This window comes from Haliaeetus leucocephalus, unplaced genomic scaffold (assembly GCF_000737465.1).
Source record: "Haliaeetus leucocephalus isolate CR32 unplaced genomic scaffold, Haliaeetus_leucocephalus-4.0 Scaffold151, whole genome shotgun sequence".
In the NCBI taxonomy this organism is placed as follows: domain Eukaryota; kingdom Metazoa; phylum Chordata; class Aves; order Accipitriformes; family Accipitridae; genus Haliaeetus; species Haliaeetus leucocephalus.
The window spans coordinates 15,709,923-15,728,331 of record NW_010972587.1 but is presented as its reverse complement, the minus strand read 5'-3'; the positions used below and the strand labels follow the sequence as shown (position 1 = coordinate 15,728,331).

Here is an 18,409-nt window from a genome sequence, read left to right as displayed (position 1 = left end):
GGGTGGGGGGGGGGGGGGGGGGGGGGGAAGTTGTTGGGGTTTTTGGTTTTTTGGTGGTTTTTTTTTTTGTTTTGTGGTTTTTTTGTTTTGTTTTTTACAGAAGAATCAGTCACTTCTAAACTAGGTCCACTGTGCTCAACCATTGCATTAGACATGAAGGAGACACCATACATTACATCTACAGACCCTGTCTTGCAGAAGAGGAATTCAGAGGGCTGGTACTAACAATAAAGCTGAGATGACTGTAGTAACACTCCGCCTCACGAGAAAACACCATGGGTTTTCCCTGAGATAGGGCTACACAAGATTTCAAGAGCAAAGGTGGAAAAACTTTTGCTTGTAAAGGGAACATATTCTCCATGGTCATTGAATGACTAGGCTGCTATTGAAGCAAATAATGTTTGAAACTACAACAGAAATCTCATACCAATGTCAGGTGCCACAGCCCTTATATCCAAAGACAACTTTCAGAATATATTAGCAAGTATGTTCCATTCCTGGAAATCTGTAACTTATTCCAATTGTATTGTATTAGAGACTGATGCAAACAGACTTAGAAGGCTGATGTTTAGATCCCAGTAAAATCTGAATGCGCTTGTAAAATACTTCTTACCTTTCTACAAATTAAGCTGAATGAGTTTGCCCCTTAGCCTTCCTGAGTAGTTGAGATCCTTGCCTTTGCAAAAGGTAGTTTACTGCATTAAGGTTTCACACTATCCAAGCTAACATGATTAAAGATTGTGGAAGCATCAAAAAAAGCAAGTAGAAAAAAAAACAAACCAAAAAAACCCACACCACAAAAATACCACCCACCCACAAACCAAAAACCTAGTATATTATCATGTCGTCTCTGAAGAACTATAGCTCCCTCTGAAAATCCTTGGCTTGATTATCACTGCCTTTTTGCACCCTATGGGAAGAAGCACAAGAAGAAACACAGCTGTCTTCCACTAGTAACGGTGTGAGGGTTTTTTGTTTGGAGCCAGAGATGTTAGTATCTCACATTAGGAAGGGAATTTTTCAGACTCTACCCTTATATTCGCTCCAAGTTTCTCCACTCTGAGACAACTAAAAAGCTTTGTTTATTGTGATCTGCTCCAGTGCCAGACTCTGCATGGCCAGCGCAGTGATAAGCAGCAAACTCCTTGGTGCAAAACAGTGCCAGAAGCATCATGGTCCTCTCTAGATAAAAAGTCAGGAACAGAGATTCAAAAAAGTCTCAAAGTAGGTCTAGAGATTAAATGCAGGAAGAACACCCTAGTTTCTTGATCAGTATGGCAATCCATCGTAAGCCTCTGAGCAGAACACTTTCTCTTTCAAGACACTGGTCATGGGAGAGAGGCCTCTATAGGCTCAGGGAGGCTCTCCTGGCATTCCTTCCAGAGAAGCTGAACCCATACAAAAATTTATCAAAGCAGGTCATCAAGAAATAAAGTTACAAGCTGCAGGGATTTCTTAAAAAAAAGAAAACAAAAGTTTCAGGTGCTTTATTCTCAAAGTCATTAGCACCAAGCAGCAATCTGAATGAGCAATATATTCCAAACAAGCCTCACACTAAAAGCAGCCATATAATCTATCACACATCTGAACAGTAAGTCCTGAATTCAGGCAAGAGAGAACTAAGAAGCAGCTGCACCCTTACTTTTCCTTATTCTTTTAGCAGCCCAGCCCAAGTACAGCAGCTCCTGAGAACAGAGCTGTTCAGCATGTCCACACTCGTGTACAAGGACCCTGAGAACAGAATCCAGCAAGCATCAGAACAACATCCTTTTCCCTTGCTATGATCACATATTTGAGATGTGTTGTTACTGACTCCTGCCCTTCAGTTTTCAGAGCTCAACCATTTATGAATACTCTTCTGACAACGTCATTCTCTTTTCATTAGGGCATTGCACTTACTGGTAAGCTTTATGATATTTGAGCCTTGGACATAACTACAGCATTACTTGCACGTTTCCTAAAATTGATTCTCAAAAAAAACCAAGTGACACTTCTAGTTTAGAGAAAAATCATTTGCAAATCCAATTTTAAAAGGGAAAATGGCTAGCATACATAGCTATTATAAACAGCCACATACCCCCACTAATCAAGGTATTTGAAATACTAATATGCAAATAAACCTAAATCAGCTCAGTAGTTGCATTCAACAAGAAGAATAATCCACTCAGTCTATTGTTTTAGTGTTCAGAATTTCTAGGGTCTTGGCATCAGGAGGCCACGTAATAATGAACCAGAAAGAAATACAAATGTGTGCTTTTTACATTGATGCTTACTGTGTGTATTAACTACAGGGCAGACAGCACTAGCTGGTATTTGACATGCTATATTTGCTTTAGGAGAACAGTTAAGCACGATGCTTAATTTGATGAGAAAAAGTCTTCCAAAATTAATCTTAAAACCACAGAAGCTCCATTTGAAATGTGTGTGCAGAAATAAGAAAATAAAACAATGGGTCATATTGCACTGCCACTTTTGTGTGGGCTAGCATGTGATTACGAACCTATAATAGAAACTTTACAGTGTGGTTTAGTCTTCATCTGCAAGGTGCTGAATAGTAATTAAGTGTTTTAAAGAGCAACCAGAAAACCCTTATTAGTGTTCCTACATTAGAGTGGAGTGGTTTTGCTGTCTCTAATAGAAATGTGCACTTCCAAAATAATGCTAAGTCACCGCACCAGAGATTACTCCCTGGGTTTTAAAAAGGTATTTCTCAATATTTATCTAGTAAAGAGCATAATTATAGAAGCATCTTTCCTGGAGACTTGGAGAGGGAGGAGGCTATCATATTATTCAGGGACATAGCACCCAGGTTATCTGCTTCCTGACAAGTGCTGTAGCCATCTCACAGGGAACGGGCTACACATTCCACGTTCTTTTAATACCCATCTGCATAAGGGCCAGATCCCTACAGTAATGAAGAGGATGTAAAATAATCTGTAGAGACCACAACACCACATACAGTAAATATCTTTGCTGCTCTGACTCAATAAAATACGACAGATTTTATCTGCTTTTTAAGAAGGGACATTTGTCTTTGAAAAGCACATTAGCATTTTCCCCTTAGCTACTCTAACAGAAAAGGCTTGTGATCAGTACTGTGCATACAGATAGGTAAATCAGACGTTATCCAGAGTTTTAGTTGATAACATAATGCACATAGAAAGACACGGATAGTTCAGATTGCCCATAAAGTATTAACATGGCAATAGTTAGCTAACAATGAATAGTCAGGGTGAATAAACAGCACCTTTGGTTTTGTGATTCTGGCCCCCCCCCTCCACCCCCCCTGGTTTTTTTCCACTCTGTTTATTAAAACTTGGTTATGTATGCACATCTCAACTACATCATCATTCCCAAATTTACACTAGAACGTCAGTCAGACAAATTCCCAGCTCTTGTACAAACAGCAAACCTTTGCAAAGGGATGAAGTATTCCTGCTGCTGCTGGAACGTCAGCAATTCAATTCCCAGACCCTCTGGAAGGAAATGCTCATTGGGTGGAGTAGGTAGAGCAGAGAAGAAATCCAAATTCAGAGAGTAACAGAAAAGCAACATCCTATCCCAGGAGGAAGAGAGCCTGGCGACGTCAGCGGCAGGGACATGCTTCCCACTGCCCCATTCCTTAGGGTTACAGATTACAGCAGCTGCCAGGTTAGCTTCCTTCTCTGCAAGGCAAGAGCTCCATACTGACAACACACAGAATTCACATTACCTTGGGACTCCTTGCAGGGGGGGAAATAAAGTACTACTTCCCAGAAATCATCTTTCAATGAAAACTCCAGTTTAGTTTTTCAACTTTCATATGAAAATAGTTTCGATGAAAGCCTGAAAACTGTTCTAAACACTTTTAAAGGGACATTTATAGCCACAGGGTTTTTTCATTCCTTGAAACACTTGGCTATGCAAAAGACTAAGAATGCTAGAGCACACAGAATATTCTCTCTAGATTAAGATCATAGACAGAATAAAATAGCATAAGATATCATAGGCAGAATTAAGGTTTTCAACATGAAGTCACAAGTTACTTTGTTACACCTGAACACAGAGGTATCAATACCAAAGACAAAGCATGTGCCCACAGCAGCTTTTCTTAAATAGCAGGACACGGATCAAGGACAGCCACAGGAGAAGATGAGAGCAAGCATGGAGGGAAAGAAAACTTGTCTTCCTTCTAGCACTGCGCACCTCCGCCAGGTCCTGAGGCTGCCAGAGATGGAGAAGCTACATCCTTGTGCCTCACATACACTCCTGCATTCATCCTCCTCCAAAGCAGCCACAAGGTTTGTAGGCTGAGACTGTATCTTTTATTAGACCAACACGTATAATGAACTGATATAGTGGTCTAACACAAGATACTATCTCTGCATCCAACAAGATACCACCTCTGCATCCCCCACCTTGCGCAGGGGGACAGGATGATAAAATCTGACACTTCCAAAATTCAGTAATTATTGACTGATATAAATAGGGTCTTTAATATATACAGCACTTAATCCCAAGTTCTGATGTACCAAACTGTCATCAGAATAAAGAATTTGTTAAATTAATTTAAAAATTGTTCTTAGGGTGCGCATAAGAATTAAAATTAATAGTAGTTTACCTTGTTATTCTCAGTGAACAGCAAGAGAAGCATGGTCATTTTGAAAGTAAATTCATTATGATCAACTATGGCATAGCAAACAGCTACACTTGGGGGGGATAGAAGAGGTCTTTAAGATACTCTTAGAACAAAACACATCATAAGTTACCCACTATACCAAAGTCTTTTCAGACAAGGTTGGAGGAGAAAAACAGAGCCTTCAGCATACTATATTGAGCAGTAAAATAAGCATTTTGCATCAGTTTAAAAGGGATCCAAAAGTCCCCAAAGTACTTATTACACAGTGATTGCACAGTGTCCGTAACAGGCAGCATTACGGTTGCTGTACATCCCAACTACATTTGCTTCCTATTTAAACGTGTTTACAAATCTTGCATTTAGTCTTTTCTCACAGTTCAACACAAATTTGAAGTACAGGTGACAAAATCCATTACATATGGGTGTGTAAACAATGCCAAGTATTTTAGGCAAAACTGCAGTCAGGTACTGCTAGAATTTGTTATCAGAATGCACTTGACACAGAAAAAAAAGTATTAACTGACACAAACTTAAACTGAAAAAAGCTTAGGAGTTTACTGCTCTCTACAAAACATACAGGGTCTGCTTCTCAACTTTTTTCAACCTTTAAAAGGAATTTTTGTCTTTCAGAATGGTTCTCTTACACTACTTATCTATAAGAGGACTATGATGTAGAATTGCTTATATGGTGTAAGTAGCTTTCCCCCCTCTACCCTTCAAAAAAATCTTACTCAAGATAAACATTACACTTGCATTTTTAGATAGAGAAAGGCAATATTATTTAAATTTTATTTTCAATATATCTAGCAACAGTCAAAGTACCAAATGGAATTCACTGATAAATTATATAGGAGGCAAACTGCAACAATCCACAACAACAGAAATAGTACTGTTATGTTCAACATTTCCAATTAAAAAAAAAAATCATACATTTAGGTGAAGAGCCCATCCTTCATCATCTCTGCTATTCTTGGAACAGAATGCCAAAATTATATTGTTTGCAGAGCACTACTTCTCCAGCAGTCACTGAATATTTTAGAACTCTGACCTTTCAGCTGGCACCTAGATCTAGTTCAGGGTTAGTGGTGACCATGACATGTAAACTACTTATTACACCTATCAGCTAGAGTCGAGGTCTTCAGTACCCACAGTACCCCAGTTTGCCCATACCACACCAAGTTATGAGTTGTGGGGAGAAGCCAAAAAAAGTCAACCTGAAAAATTAACTTCCTTCGCATTCCTCCAGGCCATACTTCAGGTACACTTTTATGATTATTTATATTACTCCTGCTTAACTTGTTTGACTGACAAAGAGCTGAAGAATATTACTGGACACACAAAAAGCTCTCTCAAACATGCTCTCTTTCTCTACAGCATTCTATAAAGGTACTAGATAGTTTACAAACACCTATATGGATTCATCAATCCCTAACTAGTTTTAGTTTGCAAATGCCATTAAACCATCACAAGTCTTAATATATACACAAGTCAAACGAGCGAGAATTATTGTCCAGTGTTTTGTTTTTAAAGGAAATAAAGGAAGTATTAAGGTACTGAAAACTTGTGTCCTTCACCTTTCATCTAACAGCAATATCAACATAAAGGGTTAGTTTAAAAACACTCTTCTAACTACCCAAACAAAATTCCCAAGCTTGAGAAAAAATACCTGCAAAATCTAGAATAACTAGTGTAAATGACACTATCCGTAAATACAGTGCGGAGATTAAGAAAATAAATTTTGGGTGCTAGGACCACATTTCCTTCATTGCCTGCACTCTCCCAGGGGACACTGCAGAAGCTATGAACCACCATAATGATGTTCAGCATTTAATTTTATCTTTCATTCAGGACTCTATTCATAATCCTGATCACTAGGAAGCTACCTAAAGGTCTTAGTTTAAGCAGAAAATTGAGACTAAGTTCTGCCATACAAGAAATTATAGCATACTTGCATTTACAAATTGCAGAAGTTATTCTGGATTATCTACTATAAAACTGTGCTTTTTAACCAACAGAAGCAAAGTCCATTTCTCCTGTCTTTTGCGGGGACACAACTATAAAAACAAGCATTTAGACACACACACACTGCTGTTAATATTCCTAACGCTTTGAACAGAAGTATCTAGCCTAAAGGACAAATGAAAAATCTTACAGGACAGAGCGAATGAAAAACACCCACAAAAAACCCATCACACACGGAGCCTCTCTCAACTTCAGTACTAAACCACTTGTATTCCAACACATTCTCAGACTGACTACCACTGTGGAAGGGCAACGCCTGCACCTGCAGTACCATGGACAGTGTATGGAAGAGGTCTTTCACTTCTGGTCATTTCATCACTGAATTTAAGCAACCAGCATAAACTTTAAGCAAACAAACAAACATCCTTTGACAGCACAAGAGATTCAGCAATCTTCTGTATTACACCCATAAGCTTCAATGTTTATATCAAGGAGTACCTTTAAGTTTAAAAACCTTCTTGCATTTCCACTGAAGCCACACATCAAGGCTATTAATATAGGCCCGTTACTGATACTTAGTTTCAAGCTCCAACATGGACAACTTTATATCCAGGAAGTTGAGGATTTTTACTTTTTTTTCCCTAGAGAATCATAGAATAATTCCAGTTGGAAAGGATCTCTAGGGTTCTCTAGTCAACCTCCTGCTCAAATCAAGGTCAACAAGATCAGTCTAGATTACTCAGGGCTTTATCCATTTGGGCATCAAAACATCCAAGGACAGATGCTGCAGAACCTCTTTCACCTGCCCCAATGATTGTCCCACTCCACGGTGAAACGCATTCTTCTTAAATGCGGCTATTTTCATGCATGCCTGCTGTTTCTTGCCTGCCTTCCACACACTGCTATAAAGAGCCTGGGTCGGTATTCTCAATAGCCTGCTCATAGATACTAAAAGATAACTATTAGTTCCCCTGCTTCCCAAAGCCTTCTCTTCCGCAGGCTGAAGACCCATTTCCCTAACAACTGATAGAATTTTAGCAAACTCTTACTTCTCATATGCATCTGCTAGACTTAGTCTTCCATTACAATGTAAAGTTTTGATTCAGGGTGGCTTTCGATCTTCATCCCTGTACTTCCTCAGATACAACTGCAGGAGCTAAGACCTCATACTGAAACCTTTTCCAGTACAAGCTGAAATGAGTTGTACACTGCCTTTCTAGGCTCACTATAATCCCTCTCTAGGGCATACCTCAGCTTGAAAGAGAGAGCACTTCTTGTTCAGCCTGTAGCTCTGTTTCTAAACTAGAATTTGAGTTATGGAAGAACTTCTAAAAAAACCACACAATTGAATGACAGTTCTGCCGAGTAGAGCAGAAGTTTTACAGGCTTATATATATACACACATATTTGGATAGTTAGGAAGAAGTAAAGATGCCCAGAACTGAAGGGGGGAAAAAACCCCACCCCAAAACCCAAAAAAAACCCTCAAAGTCTGTAGATCAGATATACACCAGGAAGGGGAATAGGAGTACATTACTAGAGCTGCTGTCTAAACCATTAAGTTGTTATAAAAAAAGTGAAAGACATTAACAGAGAAGCCACAAGTACTCCAGCATCTGAAGTAGCTTTCTGGTAAGGTATAGTGCCCTGCTGACAATTACAAGCAAAAGTTCCTCTATCAGTTTTCCCAATCCTCCATCCAGTCCCACAAAGTTACTTATCAGGCTAATGGCAAGATATTTCAGGACAGTATCAGCTCTTCAGACACAGATACTCACTCTTTGGTGAAGCCAGTAACATCAAGAATTGTTAACTACTGGAAAATCCATGTCATGACTAGTCAGCCAATGAATCCCAGAGACAGGAGGAGAAGGAGTAAAGGAGAAAAGAAGAGATGTATCCAAAGATTTACTTCAGATCTCCTAGCAGTAATTGAGATGTGTGCCAGCCCTTTTTTCTCAAAAGGTGGGGGGTGGAGAACCTACAGATACTGGAAAAAGCAATGACGCTTCCTTAATGGAAAAAGTAATCTCTACAGACCTCCATATCTTGCCGGAAAACCCAAGTCCTTTCTTTTATTCCTAGCTAAAGGGGAGCAAATATATCAGAGAAAGGTCTGTACTCCTCATCCAGCCTCTTAAAAAAAAAAAACCACAAAAAACCCCCACCCAAACCTACAAATAAATTAAATCCTTGCACCTGCTTAAAAAAAAAAATCTTCAGAATCCTTGAGAAGCTACCAAGAATCACACAGCAGGAGGAGGATTTGGTCAGTCTCTTCAATCTCGTCCGAAAACTTGGAAAACAGCAGTCACGCTCCCCAGATTAATTCTCAGCCATTCACACTCTTAATACCTTTACAGACACAAGAGAGCGAAAGAAAGCAAACTTGACTTTTGCAAAGAGTGACAATGCTTGCCTCTTACCAGAGAGGAGCAGCCAAGATGGTTTAAGCCACAGGCAAATGAACACGTAATAATTTGGAGATAGCATATTAGTTGAAAAACTAACTGAGGCCCCCAGCGTAAGAAAGACATGGACCTGTTGAAGCAGGTCCAGAGAAGGGCCACCAAGATGATCAGGGGGCTGGAGCACCTGTCCTGTGAGGACAGGCTGAGAGAGTTGGGATTTGCTCAGCCTGGAGAAGAGAAGGCTCCAGGGAGACCTTACAGCAGCCTTGCAGTACCTAAAGGGGGCCTACAGGAAAGATGGGGAGGACTCTTAATCAGGGACTGTAGCGATAGGACAAGTAGTAATGGCTTTAAACTCACAAGAGGGTAGATTTAGATGAGATATTTGGAAAAAATTCTTTACTGGGACGGTGGTGAGGCACTGGAACAGGTTGCCCAGAAAGGCTGTGGCTGTCCCATCCCCGGCAGTGTTCAAGGCCAGGTTGGATGGGGCTTGGAGCAACCTGGTCTAGTGGAAGGTGTCCCTGCCCATGGCAGGAGGGTTGGAACTAGATGATCTTTTAAGGTCGCTTCCAACCCAAACCATTCTATGATTCTATGAAAATGCAGTTATCAAATAAACCCAATGACCTATCAGTTCTATTGGCTGAAAAAAAAAAGAAAAGAAAAAAACCCCATTGATTCAGAGTTCAGTTTAAGTATCGGAAACGAGAATACTGTGCTTAGGACATTGCTTGCAATACATGAGAGCAGGATGCTGCTTCAAAAAGATTCACTGACATCAGAGTCAACAGAAAAAAGTACCATGTCACAGTCACACTCAATCACACTTTGGGACTATTGTTGGCTTCTAAAGAGAATACTTAGAATTTTACTTTGTGGGGAAAAAGAAAAAAAACAAAAAAACCACAACCAAAAAAACCCACCACCCCACAAATGTAGAACTGGAAAACAGGACAACAAAAACCCTAGATCTCTCCCCCATGCTCACTTTTTTCTGGATTGTACTTCAGAATCTTATACAGCCTGAAGACACTGCTGGGACAAGGAGGAGAAATACTAGGAATTGCAGAGTGAAACTCACTTCAGAAGTAGCCACTCCATTCCCAGCCTTTCTACTACTTCAGCATACCCTGTAGTCTTCTATAAAATACACCTTTCAGAAGGTGGAAGATTACACTTAATTCAGCATTCTTTAGCCAACAAGATTGTCATCATAACAAAAACCAGTACAAAGCAGAGGTCAGATCTACAAGCCTAAGTATTTTAGGCAACAACTACCAGAAATTATTGATTACGGTTGACTTTTATCAGACAGAAATAAGGATAAGAAATTCTAAAATCTACGCAAATGAAAATAAAGGTGGAAACTACAATCACAAGACTGTCCCAAGAGTAAAAGTTACATTACAAGCAACTAAACTCCATTCCTTTGGGGCAGGAATTAGGCAAGATCTTAGATTATTCAAAAGTTGGTATTTATTATACATAAACACAGGAGTTCAAAGACTCCAGATAAGAATCTTGCATCACTGCCTTCAAGTGAAGGTTGCATCCCCCAATGGGATAAAAACTAGGAAGTTTTCAGGATTCACAAGTTAACAAAAACAAGGTATAACCACTTACATGTACTCAAGTCTAAAACTGGTCAAAATAAGTTTACAGCATTACTGTAGACATCCATTTTGTATTTGCAAAAAAACCTGAGTTTTATTTTGAAAAGCAAACCAGAGTTCAAACATTTAACCTAGAAGCACAGTAAAACCTCAGAGGATAGATCACTCCCTCCACATACCTGCTAGAAATCCAGAAGGGTAGTTGTTTTACACAATATTCACTCGCATCATAAATCCCCGTCCCCACATATCTGGTACACAAGCTACCATCTTCTGCTTCTACTTTTCAGGGAAATACATATTTGCTACTAAACAACAACACTGAGAAAGATCAAGACCTGCATTCAGGGAAGTACCTTTATCTCAATGGGGAACAGAACATTTAACTGCCTGAAGATAACCTATATGCTGTAGTAAACACATTCTAGAGACAGTCGCATACAAAGCAATTGTCTTAAAAGAAAAGAAAAAAAAAGGAAAGGGAGAGCATTAAGAAGTATCCTGAGGAAATAGATTTCCAGGTCATTTTCTAAAAAGGCTGGGCAGAAAGGGAAAACTGATTTAGTATTCTAAAAAGAAACAATCTAGTAAAATACTCAAAAGCAGAGCATCAGCTTCCACAAACTTCAGTAGAACATGTAGTACTGGTTTTAGATAAACTCCTTCTACTGCTACCTCAACTATATAGAGCTGCATTAACTCAGGTAGGTGAAGTTAAGGAGTCATTTGGCATGTACAAAGCACTGATTTAAATCCCAAACAAATAATCTGTCAGACTATGACAAATATACAGTATAAAAAGCACAGAAATTCAAGCTGACTGCAAATGCACCTGCCCAGCATATCCTTTAAATGCTGTGACTTTTCAATACTAACAGAGGCAGTTCTGAGTTTTTACTGATCAAGAACAGCTGAATGCAGATCCTTTGGAGAAGCCTAAACCCATGTGAGACACAAACTAAGCAGAACCCATATGAAATTCAAATAACTGCCTTAAGAGAATGAAGTACTGTCCATTAGGTTTAAGTTTCTTCAAAAAACAGAAAAAAAATTACAAAATTAAGAAAACATTAAGGAGGCCTCAGAAACATTTATGCTGATGTCAGCTCTGTTTGAGGGGCTGCTCTGTAATATCTGGGTTTATATTTATAAAAAAAAAAAGAGCATGACACTGAGTCCATCTCCTTTCTTGTACTTCCATATACTAGGGTCTTTCCCAAGTCCATTATAAGTCTCAGAAAAAAATGGTACTGTCAAAAGATGCTACACTGCACCTCTATGGAAGCTACCTTCACCATGCTTTCAGAGTTGGCACACACTGAATACAGCAGAAACAGCAGCTGGTTGCTCCTCTCAAGCAGTAAGTGGCTCATTTATTAAGCACCAATGACTACAGCACTGCAAGTGCCAAAAGGAACCTGCCTCTCTCACCTAGTCCTACCAAATTAGATTGTTTGAAAACAAATTTTGCTTCACCTCTACTCAATAGTTTAATATATATATATGTGCAAAGAATTTAAAAAGACTTATGGTAACTGGTATTAATTATTAGCAGAGACAGAATATGCATTTTACTTCTAAGTGCCCATTTTCTGATTCTTCACTTTAATTATACTCTGTATAACTAAGCTCAAAAAAATAAAAGTGTTGCCACTGCAGGCTTCCTTATAAAGATGGCTGTATTGGTCTTCTCTTTTTGGTCACCGAACTTGAAAGCAGTTAGCTGGCTTCCCAGAAAAAGATACAGTTGTCTACAGAACCAATTTCAAGCAGATTCTGCCTGAGGGATGGTGTTTTCTTAACACCATCAGAGTCATATGGTCACAGAACACAGCTGGTTCTTACCAAGTTTCACTGTGCTATGTATTTATATAGTAGTAACCAGAGCAATAGTTCTCATACAAGGTATGACGCTGCCCCACCCCCAGGGAATCACAAGCCTCAAGGTTAAATCAGAATGAGACCATGAGCAAAAGAATTAAGACATTAATGGCTCTAAAAGGGCTCAATTAGAGCAGGAAGCCACTACACTGGTGAAAACATGGGAATGGACCTACCTTGAAGCATGCTTACAATTATAACTACTGTTCAAGACAAAAATGAAACTGTAATCCCGCCAGAAGATGACACTACCCATGTGCAGAAGACAGCTTGATGAGTATAAGAGCTGATATTTCCTTAAACTCCCCAGCTGTTCTTCCATATTTTCAACATACACTAACAGTTATATAAAAGAAAACCAGTGATCATCCTCTAGTTTCAGACTTACCACCTGATGTTCTAGAACCAGTTTGCCACTAACTGTGAAACCACAACATTATGTTAAATATATGTTTTACTAAATGAAAGGATTAGCAAAGAAGCTTTCAAAGATGGAAAGAAGCTATAACTTCTCAAATGTGGTTCCTCAGTTATAACTTCCTTGACCCTTAACCTAGGATGAAGTTTCATAAAAAGGAAGCCTTACCTTCTCTAAGAAAAGGGATTCAATTTGCTAAACAGCCAACAGAGGCACATGCAAGCAGGCTCCTTCAGAGGTGCAGCAGTTGTATGATAAATGGCAGTAAGATTAAGTCACTAGACAAATTGGCTTAATGCTACTGGGCCTCTCTCATTCCAACCAGTGCTTTTAACATAACTCCAACAGTTTAGGGGCCCCTACAGTTCACACTGATTGGGGGACACGCATTCAAATTAATTATCAGTCAAGTTGACCTATAAACACTAATTTTGACCTAGCAAGTTTTGGCCTTTCATTTTATGCTAGTTTAGGAGTTCTCAGAGGACACTTTTCATGAATGACAAACCGAAGACTAATTCTAGACTTCATTCAATAAAAAAAAGGAAGAAGTCACATGTAAGCAGTAGGTATTCAAAGAGTGGGAACAGTTTCAATTTTTTTTGCAATGTCCAACAGCCCAAGGCAACTCCTACAGCTCATAGAGAAGTTTTAGGTCTTTAACTGACAGGCACAGCTATAGATGCATACACTTACCTTCATTCATTATACTTGGTGAGAAGGTAAAGAAAGAAAAGAAGGTAGCTGAACACTTTCTCCACATATCTAGTGATTACTGCTATGTACTTCTTTCCCCATCCCATTTTTCTAAATTTCTAAGCTGTATTGCAAAACAGAAACTATGAACAGTCAGCACATGCTTACCTATCTGGGACACTACCTTCATCAAAACTTCTATCACTTAAAAGTCCCTCAGGTAGGCAGTTCCAAAGCACATATAAATATAATTGAATTACTTCCTCCCTCCCATTCCTGCACTCAAATTCTCCTAAGTTTTTTTAGGATGGTAAGTTATTGTAACATGTAATAGGAGATGGGTTTAGAAGTAATAAAATTACTCCACCTGCAAGTACAGTATTTCACACTCTAGGTATCTTCACCCATGGATTTTGCAACTTAAAATTAACATACACCATTCAAAGAGGCTTCACATTAAATCCACATTGGTGACAGAAAACTATAAACCAAAACCCAATATGTAGCCTGCTTTCAAATCAATCTCATCTGTTGTATTCAGTGTTCCTGAAACAAATTGTCCAGCCTCTCACTTTTTCACTGCATTAAGCTGGGAAACTGGTAGCGAGTCTTCCTATGCAGTGGATTTTGTCCTACAATGAGTGAGACTGCTACTCTTTTAGTTACTACTTTTCTGTATCAAATCTCACATGGAAGAAACCATTTAAGAACACCCACACCGGGAAAAGTAAATGCCTCTTCTGTTAAGCAAGGAAAAGATTAGAGCTCAGTAGTCCGAAACATAAGATTAGGTTGCAGTCCACCACAAACAAGGCCTAAAAATGTGCCAAAGTAAAAGCAGAGATGAAACACTACTTGAAAACCATAGTACACTCTCACTTACTCCCATCATATTTTTTGGTCATTCCTACAAAGCTCCTATGATTCTGTTCAGAATTTGAAGAATTAGAAAAAGTTCAAAGTCAAGAAAGGGAAGTGCGCTATCATTTTTACAGTTTCTTTCTCTATCCACTTGATTTCTTTTGGGAAAAAAAAAAGAAAAAACCAAAACCAAACACAACCCCACATTCCTAGTGCTAATAATTAATACTTGCAATCAAATAGAAGATACTGCAATGTTACCTTCCAGCAACCAAGAACTGCTAAGCTGTGACAAGTAGGAAAAAAAAAAAAGCCCAGAAGGATACGGTCCAAGGATCTGCGCTACAACAGGGGACCCTCTATCTCACAATCAAGACATGCAGAAGTACAGTTACATCATATCAGGTGCTGCAGTCAGTTGGAATCCACTTCATATTAGGCATCTATTCCTCTCAAGATAGCAGCAAGATAGAAGAAACTGATGCTGGGATCACCATATGTTAGAAAGCCACTCACAGACAGTTGAGATTTTCCCTTCTTCCCTTGCAAGAAAACAGAACCCGATCAAAAGCAGACAGCACTGCTCAGGGCACAAGGCTCAGCCAAGAGCTAAGCTCCCTCTCCACCAAGTTCAGTAGCATGTTTGCTTGATCTCTACATCCACCTTTATTTTTAACTCAGTGACTGAAAGATAAAAAGCCCCCATATGCTGACCCCAACCCACCTTTCCCCAGTTTGAAAACCAGCAACAGATGAAGTACCCAATAAAAATACACAAATGATTGATTAATCATTATGAAATTAACACTGACATACCCTGCTCCAGAATAAAAACACAGTACCTAGCTTTCAGGGTACACAGAAAGGGACAAGAAGGAGTGTCATTCTCTCAGCCTGTACTCTCCTGATGGTTTTAGATGCAGGCTTCCTCAAATTGTTAAAGCATGTGCTCAAGATAGTTTATGAATGCATTACTTTGTACATATGTGTTTAGAAAACACGTCTAAGCTCCATTTAAATGATAGACTCCTACAAGAAATACCTTGGAGTTGTCATGTTCCCAGAACAGCCAAAGGGAAGGAAAGAAAAAAAAAAACCCACCACAAAACCTACTTGATCTTAGTACTATGTGGAAATCACTAGTTTAAACACTAATTCCTTCCTTTAAGCTGGTGTAGCCAGCCTAATAACAGCTAGCCAGAAGTCAAGAATGTGTATGCTGAATGTTCACTGAATTAGTAGAATCTCTGATACAGTTTTGAAGTAAGAAAATGATGAGGATTCCGTTTTCAAGCTCACACAAGAAAAATGCCATCTGACAAAACCAAGCATATCATCGAAATTTCTGGTGCGACATAACAAAACCCAGTTTGATGAAAACACGCACCTAACTGATCCAAATAGTATAATGCAAAAATGCATACATGCTTTTACTTACAGAGGTTATATTCATATTTCCTGCTAGATACTTATATTGCCCTCCCAATTTGCTTACAGGAAGAACCAGCAGGTCTGAGCAGCACCTCAATCCATGCCAAACCATTCGCTGCCATACTTCATTTTCTAAGTCTGATAAGTGTTTACATTTGTTAAAATGTTAACAAATGCTAACCAATCTCCTGAGAAGAATAAATTCCTGGACTATTCTCCAAGAACCAGAAGAGGGAGGCCCAGAGAGATGGGGCTTGTATTCATTCATAGAGCTCTGACTCCTCACGCTGTTTCCATCCCATAAAAACGAGGCAAAGCAGGTAGAAAGATACACACTGGAAAGCAAAGAAAGCACCAATATCTTTAAAGAGCTGAAACATTCAGGACATTAAAGCAAGGTAGGTTACACAGTCTTTCACACGTGCACTTACTCAAGTTATCTCAGCAATACTATACAACTGCAAGTGGGATAAAAGGAGGTTGGTACAACCCAAGACACCATTCACCATGTTAAAGTTTAAGAACCCTTGATCCTAGCGTCTTGCTGAGCAAGTAATTTCCTTCCAATCTGTGGTAAGGCTTATAGATCAGCCTCACCTTACCAGAACAATGAATTCTGTTCTCCAAGGCCTAAGATGCAATCTATGATCAGCCACTTAGAAGTTACCTGTGCTTACAAAACACTGCCTATTTGCAACAATCTCATTTATTCCAAAGAGGTAGGCAAAATTCTGAGAAATAGTTGCCAGAGTTAAGCCTTTAGGGCCCATACTTAAGATCTTGGTCAGAGTAGTTTCAAAACATTCCACTCACAAAGAATATCCTACCTTTCCTGAACAACAGCCAGGAAGGACAACATGTATCTGTTTATAATGAATATTTTTAATTAAAGAAGCCACACACTTGTGTATATTCTCTCACCAGCTTCTCTAACCCAAGCCTTTTATTTCGTGGGCACTGTATACCTGTTCTTAAACTTGCTGAAGAAAAGGTACTAAGGAATTAATAGAGCACTATTCCAGACAGGCACTCATCACCTTGTCTCTGCAAAGAGAAAGCTGTTAGGATCCTCCAAGACTCATCATTTTAAAAGCTAATAAAGAGAGACACCTGAAGAAACATGCAAGTTAAAAGTAGAGATCATTCTGTCATTGTATTCCCCCTTTCCAAAACAATCCTTTCTCCTAGAATGAACTTTGTTTGCAATTCAGCCAAGTTCAACTGCCAAGCATTTCTAAACACTTGCATGTGTTCGTCTTGTTTATGAAATGGAAACTCTATCACAGAATCCCAAAAGCTTGAAGTACAACACATCTGAATCCTAGACCATGCGTTAGTTCACTACGTTGTTAGAGAGATGCTAAGAAGCTAGAAGTATATTTGAGTATTTGTAGGCCATCTGAAACTAATTCACCCTCCCAAGCCAAACAGCTATTTTAATCTCTGCTCTTCATAAGCCTGTACTTCATTTTTTCTTTTTCTCTTTCCTTTTTTTTTTTTTAAAGCAGGGAGAGAAAGGAGCTAGAAGGAATTTCATTCTCCTACATATTCCTCTTGCGGTATGGGTCTCTCTTCTGTTACTGCCAGTCATCACGTTCACAAGAATATGAAGTCAAAGTACAGGGATGCTCAAGTCGAGACATTTTAAAACTAAAACAAAATACACACAATTAAAACACAGCGAGTTAGAAATCTGTACAGGCTGAATAAACGTGGGATTGGCCAACATTAACTTCTAAAACTTTGGGGCAGGAGTAAGCTAACATCTGCAGGCCTGGAGTTTCCACAGCTTTAACTAGCTGATGGGTTTTGCTTACATTAACGTATGCTCTAGAGAGAGGTGCTTCTCCTATGAGCTACATACTTGATATTACCATACTGACACAAATATATAAGCCGTGGACAATTAAAGCCTTTCAGGTACGGTAACGAAGCATTTTAAGATAATTATCTAGCATATTTTCCCTCCCCTTTCACTGCACAGACGAAGGCACCGGCAGCTGACTTTCAGACTGGCAGGCAGAGCTGTACGACCGTCACTGGAAGTAGGATGAGAGCCCATACGCAGCCTCGTCATTCGCTTCTGCTAACGCACAAAATGGAAAGAGCTTCTCGTATTTTGCGAGTAGGAGATGGAAAGTTACGTACCGGTTATTTTACCGACAGACAAATCTCGGGAGGTTACACGGACCGTCCAAAATAACACCCCAAATCAGAGGCTGCCATTTACCATCTGTTTGCCTCTCTCTCTCAGGAAAAAAAAAAAAAAGTGCAGATCACAAGAACAAATGGAGCCTGGCTCCGGGGAGGAGGAAGAAGAGGAGAGAGGAAATTTCCACGCAAATCCTAAGTGAATCACGCCGCGGTCCCCGCGCCCGGCCTCCCCCGTCAGAGACGAGCGGCTCCGGGGGCACCGGCCCCCCGCGCTCGGCCCGGCCCAACGGCTCCCCCGCGCCGCTCCGGGGCGGCTCGGAAGAAATCGCTAAAGCCTTCCACCCCCCTCCCCGGGGCAGCG

General features: G+C 39.6%; 1 protein-coding gene across 8 annotated transcripts in view; it reads right to left on the bottom strand.

Moving 5' to 3' along the window:
• The window catches only part of CNOT4 (CCR4-NOT transcription complex, subunit 4), an 83,592-nt gene extending 65,462 nt beyond the window's left edge, over positions 1-18,130 (bottom strand). For all 8 annotated transcript variants that reach the window (XM_010561938.1, XM_010561940.1, XM_010561943.1 and 5 more), the window contains exon 1: positions 18,043-18,130. The gene's annotated coding sequence lies outside the window, so the exon portion shown is untranslated. The remainder of the gene's footprint in view (positions 1-18,042) is intronic.
• Positions 18,131-18,409: the final 279 nt, after the last annotated feature.